The 17,052-nt window shown below is 44.7% G+C and overlaps 1 protein-coding gene and 1 non-coding gene across 5 annotated transcripts in view; both read right to left on the bottom strand.

The window, feature by feature from the left end:
• Window positions 1–17,052, bottom strand: part of CCND3 (cyclin D3) — a 98,572-nt gene that overhangs the window by 35,779 nt on the left and 45,741 nt on the right. Inside the window, exon 1 of one of the 4 annotated variants that reach the window (XM_047734351.1) lies at window positions 4,712–4,734. The exons of the other annotated variants lie outside the window; for them this stretch is intronic. The gene's annotated coding sequence lies outside the window, so the exon portion shown is untranslated. Of the gene's footprint in view, window positions 1–4,711; window positions 4,735–17,052 lie in introns of those variants that run through there. 4 annotated transcript variants of the gene reach the window in all.
• LOC125103368 (U6 spliceosomal RNA) lies at window positions 13,159–13,265 on the bottom strand. The gene has a single exon (XR_007128373.1). It is a non-coding gene; the product is annotated as a U6 spliceosomal RNA (small nuclear RNA).

The following is a 17,052-nucleotide window of genomic DNA, read 5'->3' as shown; positions in this document are numbered from 1 at the left end:
TCCCCCTCCTTGTGTGCTCTCTCTCTCTTTCTGTGTCAAACAGATGGATAAAATCTTAAAAAAACAAAAAACAAAACCAAAAAAACCAGCAACTTCCAATCAACCATGCTAGAGAAACACTGAGAACACTGAGTTATCTTTTTTATTTTCTCCATGGAAAAGATTACAAAATCATTGTCATAAGAGAACACAACCAAAGAGGATATAGCCAGAAGACACAGGACCAAGGTGTTACAGAGAAGCGTCAAGCAGCTATCACAAATGTTATGTTATTTTTCTGGGGTTTGTGATGTTTGTGATATTTGGGCTCTGGCATGTTTCTCAAATATAAAGCGGTAATTTCACTGCAGAATCTAAATAAACATCCAGGGGCGCCTGGGTGGTTCAGTGGGTTAAGCCTCTGCCTTCAGCTCAGGTCATGATCTCAGGGTCCTGGGATCGAGCCCCGCATTGGGCTCTCTGCTCAGCAGGGAGCCTGCTTCTCCTTCTCTCTCTCTGCCTGCCTCTTTGCTTACTTGTGATCTCTGTCTCTGTCAAACAAATAAATAAAATCTTTTTTAAAAATCTAAATAAACATCCACTCTTGTATCTGTAATATTACTTTGTGATTTTGTATTGTTTCCCTAAAGAGGGCTTCCAAAATTGCATAAGCTTTGGAGCCGACAAAATCTGAACCTACCCTGGGTAGACCAGGAAGCACATGGGGTTTGGGGTCAGCCCCGGGCTCACGTCACAGATCCACCGCTCCCCTGGCCGTGCACGCTGTGTGGCCTCTGAGAAGTTACTTAACTTCCCCGAACTGTAGTCTTCTCCTTTATCTAAAAAGGGATGGTAATATCTATCCGGCAGGCTTGTCTGAGGATTAAATAAGATACCACATGTAAAGTGGCTATTATGTGGCCATCTCAATGACCCTGTGGTCAAGAGACAATTGAGACAGCGAGGGGTTCATCTGAGGTCACATAGCTGAGGAGATGCCCTTCAGAAAGAATCCGGATTTTGAGTTTATATTAACAATCTTCCTTTTGCCATAGCCCATCGCTTTTAAGACAGGAAGTAAAAAGCATCCTGTACCATCTTGAGCCGACCCCCACTCTTCACCAGAAGAGAAGTCACCGAGCCGCTCACCTCCATGTGGGGATAGGCAATGAGCACCCCACGGACAATGCCTGTGGGAAATAATGACTCAGATGAAATGAAGAAATATTTGGCCTTTTGTTGAAATCACATATTTGGTTACCAGTTTTGTGTTCTCCTTTTTCTACCAACTCAAACAACCTCGAGATTCTTCTCTTCTTTCCACAAACTTGTGCCAGTCCCTCTATAAGCGTTGTCTCATTTCCATCTTATCATGGCCCCATGGGATGAGGAGCTGTAACTCCCATTTTGTGGATGAAGAAACTGAGGCTCAGGGATGGATGTGAAACTTGGGCTGTCTAATGTCACAGCCCGAGACTTTTCTTATTTATTTATTTATTTATTTATTTAAGAGAGATTGAGAGCATGAGAGAAAGTGTGCATAATCGGGGGGGTGGAGCAGAGGGAGAGGGAGAATCAGGCTCCTCACTGAGCAGGGGGCTTGATGTGGGGCTCAATCCCAGTCCCCAGGATCATGACTAGAGCCAAAGGCAGACACTTAACCAACTGAGCCACCCAGGCACCCCTGGAGCCCAGATTCTTAATCATTATGCCATGCTACCTTCCTGACAATTGTTCCCACTTGTATTTTTCTATACAGTGGAACTAGAATTTAGGTATGTGAGGGAATAAGGAGTGGAAAACCAGAGGATTCTTGTGGTTCCCTCTCTCCATGAACCCTAGCAAATGCCCAGCAATACCAACCTACTTCTATCTCTCTGTACCTGCCCTACTAGCACATGCTTCATCTCTCAGTGCTCCAGAGAAAGTCGAGCTAAGAGCTGTTTGCCTCTAGAGAGCCACAGAGTGGGCATCAGAAGACTTTTGTTCTAATCTGGCTGGCCCAACATCTTGCCCTTAGACAAGTCCGTTGATCTCTCTAGACCTCCTCTGACTCACTTTAAAAATAAGGCAGGAGGGACACCTGGGTGGCTCAGTTGGTTGAGCGGCTGCCTTCGGCTCAGGTCATGATCCCAGCGTCCTGGGATCGAGTCCCACATTGGGCTCCTTGCTCAGCGGGGAGCCTGCTTCTCCCTCTGCCTCTGCCTACCACTCTGTCTGCCTGTGCTCATGCTCTCTCTCTCTCTAACAAATAAATAAATAAAATCTTTAAAAAAAAAAAAATAAGGCAGGAAAGATACTTCCAGGATCCTTTGCGGTCCAACACCCTCGAAGTGAGCCCATCTGGTAAACACACATGCAGGTAATTGGACATGTTCCTGCAGATTTCTTGCAAATTCCCCCCAAGAACTACAGGGTCCTCTTTTTATAGTGCATCACAAAGGCTGCAAAGTAGATGTGGCAGTTCACATGATGTGGCCACAGAATTTAGACAGCCATGGCTCTGAACCCCGGCTCCATCAGTCCTTGGCTCCAAGGCCTTGGCAAGCCCTTAACTTCCTGAAGCTTCCTTTTCCTCCTCCATAAGATGGCGTTTTTGTAAGGGTCCCCATCCCACAAAGCTGTGAGGATACAAGAGGTGAGGACTGGACTCATGCTGAGGGCTTAGTGTGTGAGACCGTTACAGTCATCACTGTGTACTCAGGCCTCCTCGTCCATTTTCAACCTGGGACACAGGAACCAAAGGGGAAACTTCAACAGGAGACAGAGTTGGAAAGGGCCGAAGGAGCAAGCGACATGGGATGGACAGATGGTGTGACTCCAGATGGCCGCACATGGCTGATCTGGGGAAGAAAATGGCTCACCCTCTGGCCAGCCCCACCCACGTGTATCTGGGCAATGTCAATGAGACACTGGGCTGGAAAAAGCTAGAGAACACTAACACATCCAAAGTGGGAATTACAGATATTTCTGAAATGCATCCCAACTCTCTATCTCAGCAGGCAATGCCAAATCCCTGGGCTGAAGCACGGGGTCTGTTCTTTCCTTCTCTCCACACTGGCACCATTCCTAATCAGAATTTCATTCCCCATTCAAGCAGTCAACTCAAAGGCTCCAATTCTTCCAGCATCTGAGAGCTCAGCCCATCTGCTCTAAATCCTTGAAAAGAAACAAATAAACTGATAAACCAAACAACATTCCTACCATTTCTCTCTCTTTAAAAAAAAAAAAAAAGGAAAGAAAGAAAGAAAAACTTGGCATTATTTATAATGGGAACAAAATGGAAGCAACCTAAATGTCCAACAATAGAGAATTCATCATATAAATGGTAACCTCATAACAGATCATACTACGATAGGGGAGTGTACTATAATAGAACGTCGTACGACGTTATATATAATACTACAGTGCACGTTCCTGTTGAATATTAAGGGCAACCACGGATACAGCATTGAGTGATGGTTACCGGTGTGAACTCCAGAGGTGGATGGACCTGGGGTTGACTCCCAGGTCCACCACATACCAGCTGTGTGACCTTGACAAGCCTCTCTCTGCCTTAGGTGTGCATCAGAAAAATGACAATAATAATAAAACAAGCTCTGACTCCCCAGTCAGACTTCCTGCCTGGTTTAAATCCTGGTTTGGGGGGCACCTGGGTGACTCAGATAGTTAAGCGTCTGCCTTCAGCTCGGGTATGATCTCCAGATGCCTGGGATTGAGTCCCACGTCAGGGTCCCAGCTCAGAAAGGAGTCTGCTTCTCCCTCTGCCTCTCCCCCTGCTTGTGCTCTCTCTCTCTCTCTCTCTCAAATGAATAAATAAAATCTTTATAAAAAATCAATCCTGGTGGGGCGCCTGGGTGGCTCAGTCGTTAAACGTCTGCCTTCAGCTCGGGTCATGATCCCGGGATCCTGGGTTCCAGCTCCACATCGGGCTGCCTGCTCGGCCGGAGGCCTGCTTCTCCTTCTCCCATTCCCTCTGTTTGTGTTCTCTCTCTCTCACTGTGTTTCTCTCTGTCAAATAAATAAAATCTTTTTAAAATAAATAAATAAATAAATAAATAAATAAATAAATCCTGGTATGGACACTGGGGAGGGTATGTGCTACAGTGAGTGCTGTGAATTGTGTAAGACTCATGATTCACAGACCTCTACCCCTGAAGTAAATAATACATTATATGTTAATTTAAAAATAAATAAATAAAAACTTATAAAAATAAATCCTGGTTCTGTCACTTTCCAGTAGCTGTGCAGTTTTGGACTGGTTAATGAAGCCTTCTGTTCCTCAGTTTCCTCATCTGTAAACAGGATCTACCACCCAGGGGCTTTTGGGGTGAAAATTAAATGAGATAACACATTAATTCATTAGAATAGTACTCAGCACAGCTAATAGGAGCCTGTCACCCCCATTTCCATGCCACCTCTCAACGACCAAGTGATTCCTAAATATAAACACACATCCAAGTTATCTAGAATACACCACCTTGAAAAAGAACCCCTGAGCTACTCCGGATGGGCCCCATCAACCAGGATCCAGCCCATGTGGGAGCCCATGGTGGGGTGTCTGTCACGGGCAAGAAGCGGTGAAGCAGGCATGGCCCCCTCCCCTCGAGCAGGAGCAGGTGGAGGGTTCTAGGGCTCACTTTAGTCCAGTGGAAAAACAGCAGCCTAAGCTCAGGGTCTGGTGAGTCACGTGGTCGTGTGCCCTGCCCTTGAGCTTTACGGGGAAACTCACCGGCTGTCCTGATGGAGGGTCCCAAGTGCCCCGGTTTCCACTCAACAACAGCCCGACAGAGCCGGGGTCACAGAGAGGCAGCCACCTGTTGAACCACAGCCCAGCTCAGTTCCCATCTTAGTTCTTCCTCTGGGTAAACCCTGGCACTATTATCAATTTAACCCTCAAAGAGGAGGGTGGGTGGCCAATCTGCTATTTCTCTTGAGCCCAACTGTCAATTTCCCACGGTTCTTGACTTCCAACAGAACTAGGGTAATTCGTACGGCAACAGGGTTACACTTTTCAGAGTCTATACACACAGGATCCCACTTGATCGCGACGGTCATCATCTGCACGTGTAGAATGCTTCAACATGTTAGCATGCGCTTTCTTTGCCACTGACTGAACTTCATCTTCACAAGAACACGGAGAGCAGAGCTGGAGGAACTCCAGTGGGGTGGATGGTAAGGCGAATGGAGGTACGGGGTGTTGGCTGGGAAGACAAGCCCCAAGGTCACAAGGAGGGTATGACCTCAGCGAGGGCTGGGCCTGCCTCCTCAGCTTCACAGTCTCCAAAATAGGACCTGCCAACACACGTTTAGGGGAGCCTCCACTCCTGGGGCAAACTCAAGATAACCAGTGCTCCCAGACAGAGGTGCACCCCACACAGCCAAGTGTAAACCAACAGTGGGAGACACAGCGACTGAGTGGACATGACAGAGGCACTTGGGGCCTCTGGACAGCACATTCTCTCCATGTAGACCCTTCACCAAAGGCAGCCAGAGGCAAAGCAGAAGGGAGTTAGGGAGTAAAGAAGCAGAACAAAGGGAGGCAGCCAACAAGGTTCCTGTGTTGGGGGCATGGGCTGGGAGAGGTCACTTTTTCCACAAAAGGGAAAATCACTAGGCCAGGTCAGCTTCCCTCCCTACTCGGTGACCTGTGCCTTCTTTCTTTCTTTTTTTTTTTTTAAGTATCCTGAGCTGGGATGCCTGGGTGGCTCAGTTGTTGAAATGTGTCTTCAGGAATGGCTGGGTGGCTCAGTCATTAAGCGTCTGCCTTTGGCTCAGGTCATGATCCCAGCGTAGGTGGATAGAGCCCTGCATCAGGCTCCCTGCTCAACGGGAGGCCTGCTTCTCCCTCTCCCACTCCCCTGCTTGTGTTCCCTCTCTTGCTGTATCTCTCTCTGTCAAATAAATAAATAAAATCTTTAAAAAAAATAAAAAGTGTCTGTCTTCAGTTCTGGTCATGATCTCTGGTACCGGGATTGAGCCCCATGTCTTTGGGCTCCCAGCTCAGTGGGGAGTCGGTTTTGTCATCTCCCTCTGCCCCTCCCCCTGCTTGTGCTCTCTGTCTCTCTCTCTCAAATGAATAAATACAATATACATACATACATACATACATACATACATACATAAAGTATCCAGAGCTAATGGACCTTTCTTTGTAGCCATGTTAGGTTAAGTTTCTGGGAACTAGGGTTGTGGGGAAAATGAAGGTGTCATGGTTTGGAAGCCATTCTCTTTAAGGTAACTCGGCACACCTCCAGTCTGCTTTGATCTCACGGTCTATCTCTCAGAGTCGGATTTTTCTTTGCAGCTCTGGCTGGAGGTGAGGGAAGTAGGCAGAGATGCCTCTCCATGGCTGTTAGATGGTACTATTATCCTCATCTTGTATGTGAGGAAGTTGTGGTAACAAACCATCCTTTGTATATGAAGGATGTCAGACTCTAAGCTCCTTGGAGTAGAGATCCTGGGGGATTGACCTCAGATTCTACCCTCCTGGCCCACTGGAACAGGAGTTCAGGAACACCATGGCACAGAGCCTCCCCACCAGGAGCCTTCAGCAAGATGGAAGACGAGGACACTGGAGGCCATAGGACAGTGGTCCCTCCCACAAGCTGGCTGCCAAGAGCATCCACTAGAAGAACTCTATGATAGCTGTAGAGGCCGAGTGGTGCAGAACATTCACCTCTTTCCCCAGTCCCCCACCTAAATGCTCTCATTTGCAGAATGACTCACTGGGATCAGGGGGTCCAAGCTGTGGCCCTGAAATGATAGGCTCTCAGGTTCAGAAGGGGATTCAAAGGCGCCCACTTGAGCCTAACCAAATTATTCATTTTCCCCACAACCCTAGTTCCCAGAAACTTACATTTCAAAGACCAGTAAAATTTCCCCCAAAATTTTGGAGACCAAAAAGCAAGACTATTGTCAAGTGAGGGTATTAGGGAAAAAACCTCTGGTCTATATATACCATATTTCATAAAACAAAGACTACCTGAGCACCAAGCCCTTAGAGAGGGCTCAGAATAAAGGATGGTACTTATTAAAAAAAATCTAATCTTTATTACTATGTTTCATTTTCATTTATTTCCTTTTATTTATCTTTTAGTTTAAATTCAATTAATTAACATACAACGTATTATTGGTTTCAGAGGTAGAGTCGGTGATTCATCAGTCTTCTATAACACCCAGCGCTCATTCCATCACGTGCCCTCCCTAATGGCCATCACCCCATCGTTACCCCATTCCCCATCCATCTCCCCCTCTGGAACCCTTACTTTATTTCCTATGATTAAGCATCTATTATGGTTTGTTTAATCTTTATTTATTTTATTTTTTTTTTAAGATTTTATTTATTTATTGGACAGACAGAGATCACAAGTAGACAGAGAGGCAGGCAGAGAGAGGAGGAAGCAGGCTCCCCACTGAGCAGAGAGCCTGATGTGGGGCTCGATCCCAGGACCCTGAGATCATGACCTGAGCTGAAGGCAGAGGCTTAACCCACTAAGCCACCCAGGCGCCCCCGGTTTGTCTAATCTTTATTATTACGATGATGACTTTTTGTAAACTCTACACCCAACGTGGGGCTCAAACTTACACCCTTGAGATCAAGAAATCGCAAATTCTACCAACTGAGTCAGCCAGATGCCCCAATGGATAGTACTTCTCTTTTCTTTTTCTTTTTTTTTTTTTTTTTTAAGATTTCATTTATTTATTTGTCAGAGAAAGAGAGAAAATGAGCCGGGGGAGCAACAGGCAGAGGAAGAAGCAGGTTCCCTGCTGAGCAAGGAGTCCGATGTGGGGCTCCACCCCAGGACCCTGGGATCATGACCAGAGCCGAAGGCAGACACTTAACCGACTAGCCACCCAGGCGTCCCATGGACAATACTTTTAACGGAATGAACTTAATCACCCAAAACACCCAGTACATCCTCTGACGAAAACTAGTTTGGAATCACAGCCCTGTACCAGCCCCTCAGTGATCTGTGCAGAGCCTGTTAAAACTGACTCAGCGGGGGCACCAGGGTGGCTCAGTGGGTTAAGCCTCTGCCTTTGGCTCAGGTCATGATCTCAGGGTCTGGGATCGAGCCCCTCATCAGGCTCTCTGCTCAGCGGGGAGCCTGCTTCCCCCTCTCTCTGCCTACTTAGATCTCTGTCTGTCAAATAAATAAATAAAATCTTAAAAAACAAAAAACAAAAAACCCGCCTCAGTGTCGGGAGCTCACCATTGGAGATAGCCTGACTCAGTTTCAAAAAACTCTTAAGTTTTAAAAAAATTTATAAACATATTTATAAAAAATTAATCTGTAAGGGATAATATTTCAGTAATCTTCAAACCTTCACTCCACTCCACTGCACATTCTGCAATCACATTCAGCACCAATTCCACAGAGGCCGGGTAAGTACTAAGAATAATTGCTAAACCATCGAGTGTCTATGAGCTGAGCACCACTGCTCTGAGTGGTTAATATGTACTCACTCAGTTACTTCCTAGAACTACCTCACGGGGCAGGTGTAACTATTATTCCTGCTTACAGAATCTTAGGAAACATAAAGACTAATTTGCCCAACTTGGCCAAGTTCACATTCCAATTCTAGCAGCCTGGTTCCAGAGCCTCTCCTAACGACCACACTTGTAGTAAGGCTTCCTTACACATCCATTTCGAGGCAAGAAACACATCCACTTCCCTCCTCCTCCCATGGCCCCTGTCCCAGTTCAACTTCTCCTTCCATTTCCCCTGGACTGCTGCAGTAAACCCAACCCATATCCCTGCTTCCACTCTCTACATCTAATGTACTCCTCCCTCCTATCCTGCACACATTCATTCATTCATTCATTCACTTATTGTGTAGGCTCCATGCCCAGTGTGGAGCCCAATGCAGGGCTTGTTGAACTCATGACCCAGGATCAAGACCTGAGTCGGATACTTAATTGACGGAGCCACCCAGGCGCCCTCTTGCACACATTTAATATTATCATAAAAGTAGTTACACTCAGTTAAAGAAAATATGAGAAATACAGACAACCAGAAAGAAAAGGAAAAAGAATCCAATCTTATTCACAGTCTTACCAACCACCAAAACCGTCTCTATGAACATTTTGATAATATTCCTTCCAGCCACTCTTTCTTTTTTCTTTTTTTTTTTTTAAGATTTTTATTTATTTATTTGATAGACAGCGATCACAAGTAGGCAGAGAGGCAGGCAGAGAGGCAGGCAGAGGGAGAGAGGAGGAAGCAGGCTCCCCGCTTGAGCAGAGAGCCCGATGTGGGGCTCGATCCCAGGACTCTAAGATCATGACCTGAGCTGAAGGCAGAGGCTTTAACCCACTGAGCCACCCAGGCACCCCCAGCCACTCTTTTTTAATACACGAAGGCTTTTGGGTACCTGGGTGGCTCAGTGGGTTAAGCAGCTGCCTTCCACTCAGGTCATGATCCCAGGGTCCTGGGATCGAGCCCCGCATCGGGCTCCCTGCTCGGCCGGGAGTCTGCTTCTGCCTCTTCCTCTGCTTGTTTGCTCCCCCTGCTTGTGTGTTGCTCTCTCTCTCTCTCTCTGTGTCAAATAAATAAATAAAATCTAAAAAAAAAAAAAAAAAATACATGAAGGCTTTTTTTTTTTTTTTAAAGATTTTATTTATTTATTTGACAGAGAGAGATCACAAGTAGACGGAGAGGCAGGCAGAGAGAGAGAGAGAGAGGGAAGCAGGCTTCCTGCTGAGCAGAGAGCCCGATGTGGGACTTGATCCCAGGACCTTGAGCTCATGACCTGAGCCGAAGGCAGCGGCTTAACCCACTGAGACACCCAGGTGCCCCAACATGAAGGCTTTTTATCCATACAAGAGATTTAAAAAAAAAAAACTTGACTATAATCACAGTACATCTAAACTTTTAGTGAAAATTATCTCATGGGCATTTTTCATGTTATTAAACACAATTGATGTTATAAAACTAAGCTCTGATCATATTAATTATATTTCAAAAATTTCCAAAGCTCCTCCTGCTCCTATCATATAAATTTCAATTCCTTAGTTTGGTATTCATGGCCTTCTATAATTTACTGAAGAGTTTTTGGTTTTTGAGTTGTTATTTTCTTTTTTTTTAAGATTTTGTTTTTAAATAATCCCTACACCCGATACAGGGCTTGAACTCAAAATCCCAAGATCAAGAGTTTCACGCTTCATCAACTGAGCCCACCAGGCGCCCCTACTGCAGTGTATTTTATCTCCTATATTTTTTTTTAAGATTGTATTTATTTATTTGACAGACAGAGATCACAAGTAGGCAGAGAGGCAGGCAGAGAGAGAGAGAGAGGAGGAAGCAGGCTCCCCGCCGAGCAGAGAGCCCGATTTGGGGCTCGATTGGAGGACCTGAGATCACGACCTGAGCAGAAGGCAGAGGCTTTAACCCACTGAGCCACCCAGGTGCCCCTTATTTCCCATTAAAAATTTATTTTATTTTATTTTATTTATTTACTTGAGAGAAAGAGTGTGTGTGTGAGAAAGAGCAGAAACTGGGGGAGCTGCAGAGGGAGAGGAAGAGGCAGGCTCCCTGCTGAGAAAGGAGCCCCATGTGGGGCTCGAGGCCAGGACCCTGAGACCATGACCCGGGCCAAAGGCAGATGCCCAACCGACTGAGCCACTCAGGTGCCCCTTATCTCCCATTTTTCCATACCCTGGCCCTTATCCCGATACATATTCTTAGCATATGGGATCTCCATTGTTTGAATACTTCCTAAACACACACCCTGGGCCTTTGTTGACACCCTTCCTCTACCCTAACCAAGCTCCACCATCATTGGCTTAGGGCAAATACCTTGGAGTTTTATAGGACTCCTCTTTTCCCCTCACATGACCCACATCCCATCCATCAGTAACCTCAATAGGCTTTGCCTTGGAGTATCTATCCTGAACCCAAACACTTCTCAGCATCTGCCCCTTGACCTTCCAAATTCAAACCACCTGTATTTCTCACCCATGTGAGTGTAACAGCCTACATCTGGACCTCCCTGCTTTTCACTCTGGCCTCCATTCACACTGCTTCCAATGCAGGAACCAAAGGGTTCTGCAGAAAAGTAAATTTTTAAAAAGATTTTATTTATTTATTTGTTTATTTATTTATTTATTTATTTATTTGCATCGGGGGTAGGGAGCAGACACCCCTGCTAAGCTGGGAGCCTGACACTGGCTTGATTCCAGGACCCTGGGATCATGGCCTGAACTGAAGGCAGACACTTAACCGACTGACCCATGCAGGTGCCCCAGCAGTGGGATTTTTAAAAAGCTCCCCCAGGTGATTCTAATGTCCAGACAGCACTGAGAACCACCAAGGCTCTGGTCAACCCTTGACCAGGAATCCTATCTCTAGAAATCTATCCTTTAAAAAAAGTTACTAATAGATAGAATCTGAAGAGGCCTCTATCGATTAAGGAAATTGAATCAATAACTAATAACTTTCCAAAACAGAAAGCACTAGGCCCAGATGGGCTCACTGGCAAATTTTACCAAACATGTAAGGAAGAAATTATACTAATTCTCTAGAATCTCCTTCAGAAGATAGAAGCAGAAGGACTGCATCCCAACTATTCTTCTGAGGCCAGCATTACCCTAATACCAAAATCAGACAAAAATATTATAAGAAAGGATAAAAAAAAACTACGGACCAAATTTCTCATGAATATAAATGCAAAAATCCTCCACAAAATATTAAGAAATTGAATCCAACAATGTATGAAAATTATACACCATGATTAGTGAGAATTATCCCAGGTATGCAAGGCTGGTTTAACATTCAAAAATCAATTAACATAATCCATCATATCAATAGGCTAAAGAAGAAAAATCACAGGATGGTATCAGCAGAGGCGAAACACATTTGACAAAATCCAACACCCATTCATGATAGAAACTCACAGTAACCAGAAATAGAGGGATACTTCAACTTGAAAAAAGAATATCTACCTAAAACCCATAGCTAATATCATATTTAATGATGAGAAACTCAGTTTTCCCACTAAGATGAGGAACAAGATAAGGATGTCCCTTCTCACCACTGTTTTCAATATTGTACCACAAGTTCTAGCTAATACAGTAAGACAAGAAAAGGAAATAAATGATATACAGATTGGGAAGGAAGAAACAAAGCTTATTTGTTCACAGATGGCATGATTGCCTATATGGAAAATTTAAAATAATCAACAACAAAAAGTCCTAGAATTAAGAAGCAATTGTAGCAAGGTTTCAGGATACAAGATCAATATGCTCAAGTCAATCACCTTCCTATATACTAACAAGTGGAACAAGTAAAATTAGAAATTACCATTTACATTAGCAGCCCCTTCCAAAATTAAATAGTCATTATTTTTTATATGAAATACCATATAAACAGATCTAAATGAGAAAAACTATAAAACTCTGATGACTCTGATGAAGGATACCAAAGAACTAAATGTTCATGGGTAAGAAAATTCGATATTGTCAAGATGCCAGTTCTTCCCAACTTGATCTGTAGTTTCAACACAATCCCCCCCAAAATTCCAGTAACTTATTTTGTGGATAAAAACAAACTGATTCTAAAATTTATTTTATTTTTATTTTTTTCTAAACTATTCTTTTTTTTTTTTTTTTAATTTATTTGACAGAGAGAAATCACAAGTAGGCAGAGAGGCAGGCAGAGAGAGAGGAGGAAGCAGGCTCCCCGCTGAGCAGAGAGCCCGATGTGGGGCTTGAACCCAGGACCTGGGATCATGACCTGAGCCGAAGGCAGCGGCTTAACCCACTGAGCCACCCAGGCGCCCCTGATTCTAAAATTTATATGGAGAGACAAAAGACCCAGAATAGCCAACTCAGTATTGAAGAACAAAGTCAGAGAGGACTGACAATACCCAATCTCAAGACAGTGTCGTATTGGTGAAAGAATTGACAAAAACATCATTGGAGCAGAATAGAGAACCTAAACAGACCCACAAAAATTTAACCAACTGATATTCTTTTCTTTATGGAACACTTGGGGCGCCTGGGTGGCTCAGTGGGTTAAAGCCTCTGCCTTCGGCTCAGGTCATGATCTCAGGGTCCTGGGATGGAGCCCCGCGTCGGGCTCTCTGCTCATCCGGGAGCCTGCTTCCTCCTCTCTCTCTGCCTGCCTCTCTGCCTACCTGTGATCTCTGTCTGTCAAATAAATAAATAAAACCTTTTAAAATATGGAACACTTCACAAATTTGCGTGTCACCCTTGCGCAGGGGCCATGCTAATCTTTTCGGTATCGTTCCAATTTTAGTATATGTGCTGCTGAAGCGAGCACTATAACCAACTGATTTTTTTTTAAGATTTTATTTATTTATTTGACGGAGAGAGAGACAGAGAGAGAGGAAGTACAAGCAGGGGGAGTGAGAGAGGGAGAAGGAGGGGGAGTGGGAGAGGGAGGAAGCAGGTTCCCTGCTGAGCAGAGAGCCCAGTGCGGGGCTCCATCTGAGGACCTTGAGATCATGACCTGAGCCGAAGGCAGAGGCTTAACGATTGAGCCACCCAGGTGCTGCTCAACTGATTTTTAATAAAAGAGCAAAGGCAATACAATGGAGCAAAGATATTCTTTTCAATAAATGGTACTGAAACAATTGGACATCTATTCATCAAAAAATGAATCTAGATATAGGCCTACATTCCTCACAAAAACTCACTCAAAATGGATCATAGACCTAAACATAAAACTCAGAACTATAGAACTTCTATTTTTTTTTAAAGATTTTATTTATTTATTTATTTATTTATTTATTTATTTATTTATTCGACAGAGACAGAGAAAGCACAAGCAGGGAGAGCAGCAGAAGGAGAGGAAGAAGCAGGCTCCCCACTGAGCAGGGAGCCTGCCACAGCGCTCGATCACAGGACCCTGAGATCACTACCCAAGCAGAAGGCAGATGCCTAACTGACCGAGCCACCCAGGTGTCCCCCAAACTACAGAACTTCTAGAAGAAAACACAGGAAAAGCCCTAAAAGACCTTTGTATCAGGTCATAACTTTGTAGCTAGAACAGCAAAGGCATGATCCATAAGAAATAATTAATAAGCTAGACTTCATTAACATTAAAGACTTCTGCATTGCAAAAAACAATGTCAAGAGAATGAGGAGACAGGCTATGGATGACGATAAAATATTTACAAAAGATACATCTATAAAGGACTATTGTCCAAAATACATAAACTCTTGAGGTGCCTGGGTGGTTCAGTTGGTTAAGTGTCTGCTTTTGGCTTGGGTCATGATCATGGGGTCCTGGGATCGAGCCCCACATCGATCAGGCTCCTTGCTCAGCAGGGAACACACTTCTCCCTCTCCCTCTGCCTGTGTGTGCTCTCTCTCTCCCTCTGTCAAATAAATAAATAAATAAATAAAGTTTTTTTTTTTTTAAAGATTTTATTTATTTATTTGACAGAGAGAGATCACAAGTAGACGGAGAGGCAGGCAGAGAGAGAGAGAGAGGGAAGCAGGCACCCCGCTGAGCAGAGAGCCCGATGCGGGACTCGATCCCAGGACCCTGAGATCATGACCTGAGCCGAAGGCAGCGGCTTAATCCACTGAGCCACCCAGGCGCCCTAAAGTTTTTTTTTTTAATTATTTGTTTGACAGAGAGAAATCACAAGCAGGCAGAGAGGCAGGCAGAGAGAGGGGAGGAAGCAGGCTCCCCGCGGAGCAGAGAGCCCGACGCGGGGCTCGATCCTAGGACCCTGGGATCACGACCCGAGCCGAAGGAAGAGGCTTTAACCCACTGAGCCACCCAGGCGCCCCCAAATAAATAAATAAATAAATAAAATCCTTAAAAAATATATAAAACAAAATACATAAACTCTTAAAGCTCAACAACATGAAAATTAACAATCTGATTAGAAAATGGACAAAAATCCTGAACAGACACCTCACCAAAGAATAGATACAGATGGCACATAAGTATATGAAAAGTTGCTCAATATCATATGTCATCAGATAAATGAAAATTAAAATAAAGATGAGATATCACATGTATAGGAAAAACCTATAGTCCTCCTATATGCTTGTCCTTTACTCTCACGTGACAACCATACTCACAATGCTGCTGACACCTGATGTGTGGAGGTTCCCCCCACCCACACCAAGCAATTCTGCAACACCTGCTGGGTGGCCTACAATTTACCTCCATTCTCACACTATCTACTGAGAGATAGTGTCAAATCTCGTGTCAGATCTCACAGGTGAAGGGCTCACTCCCCCAGGACTTCCTCTACTTCAGATGCCAGTCACAAGTAGTAGTCCCAGGTTACCCAGAACTCTGTCCAACTATCTCCAGGTCAGAGGTTCCCATGACTACCTCCTCCTTGGATCTGACTAAACTGCTGTTTCACAGATCTCAGGGACACAGTTACTGACCTTGACCAGTTTATTAAAGGATATGATAAAAGCCAGATGATCAGCCAGATGAAGAGGTACATAGGGCAAGATCTGGGAAGGTTCCAGGCTTCTGTCCCTGTGGAGTTGGGGTGTATCACCCTCCTGGCACATGGATGTGTTTATCCACCTGGAAGCTCCCGAAACTTCAGACTACTGGAGTTTTGTGGAGGCTTCCTCATGGAGGCACTAATTATTAATTCCATTTCTATCCCCTCTCCCCCCTCTCCAGAATGAGGGGACAGGGCTGAAAATTCCAAGCTTTTAATCATGGTCTTTCTAGTGAGCAGGCCCACCCAGGAGCCAACCAGGAACCCACCCAGAGTCATTTCATTAGAACAAAAGACACTCCTGTCCCCAAGGAAATACCAAGGGGCTTCAGATCCCTATGTCAGGAACCTGGCTCAAAGATCAAATATCAGAACAAAAGATGCTCCTTATGCTCTTATCACAGGAAATTACAGGGGTTTAGAAGCTCTGTGCCAGGAACCAGGGGCAGAGACCAACATATATTTTTTCTGTTATTTCGTACCACTCCACACCTAAATGGCCAATATCCAGAAGTCTGACAACACCGGATGCTGATGATGGTGTGGAGCAGCAGGAACTCTCCGTCATTGATGGGGGGAGTGCAGAACGGGGGAGACACTTTGAAGACTAGTCTGGCAGTTTCTTACAAAACTAAATACATTCTTCGCATAATTTCAGTAATTGTGCTCCTGGGCATTTACCCAAGTGAACTGAAAACACATTCACAAAAAAAAAACCTGCCTGGGGATGTTCACAGCAGCTCTATTTATAATTGCAAAAGCTTGAAGAAACCAAGATGTCCTTCAGTTGGTGAATGGATAAAGAAATCATGCTTCAGGGGCGCCTGGGTGGCTCAGTGGGTTGGGCCGCTGCCTTCGGCTCAGGTCATGATCTCAGAGTCCTGGGATCGAGCCCCGCATCGGGCTCTCTGCTCAGCGGGGAGCCTGCTTCCTCCTCTCTCTCTGCCTACCTCTCTGCCTGCTTGTGATCTCTCTGTCAAATAAATAAATAAATAAATCTTTAAAAAAAAAAAAGAAAAAAAAAGAAATCATGCTTCATGCAGACAAGGAGGAGAAACCAATCTGAAAAGGCTGCTTATTATACAATTTGAACTACATGACAGACTGGAAAATGCAAAACCATGCAAAGAGGAAGAAGATCAGTGGTTGCGGAGTGCTAGTGGGGAAGGACAGTAGAATAGAAGGGATGGAGCCCAGAGGATTTTTAGGGCTGTGAAACGACTCTGCGTGATACCACACTGGCGGATGCGTGTCATTACACATTTGTCAAAACCCATAAAATGTGTAACTCCAAGGGTGAACCTAGAGTAAACCATAGCCTTTGGGTGATAATGGTAATAATGGGACAATGATTAGAACGGATGTGCCCTTTGGTGAAGGATGTCCATAGCGGGGTTGACAGTGGGGGAGGCTGTGTATGTGTGGGGATGGGGGGGTAAATGAGAATGCTCTGCACTTTTTGCTTAGTTTTTCTCTGAACTTAAAAACTAAGTTTATTAGTTTAAAAATATTGCCTATGTGTAGGACTACACAAGGGGTTATTTATGGGACGCCTTGGTGGCTCAATTGGTTGGGTGTCCAACTCTTGATTTCTGCTCGGGTCATGATCTCAGGATCATGGAA

This window comes from Lutra lutra, chromosome 6, assembly GCF_902655055.1.
Source record: "Lutra lutra chromosome 6, mLutLut1.2, whole genome shotgun sequence".
Taxonomy (NCBI): domain Eukaryota; kingdom Metazoa; phylum Chordata; class Mammalia; order Carnivora; family Mustelidae; genus Lutra; species Lutra lutra.
This window is presented reverse-complemented; position numbering and strand designations above follow the sequence as displayed.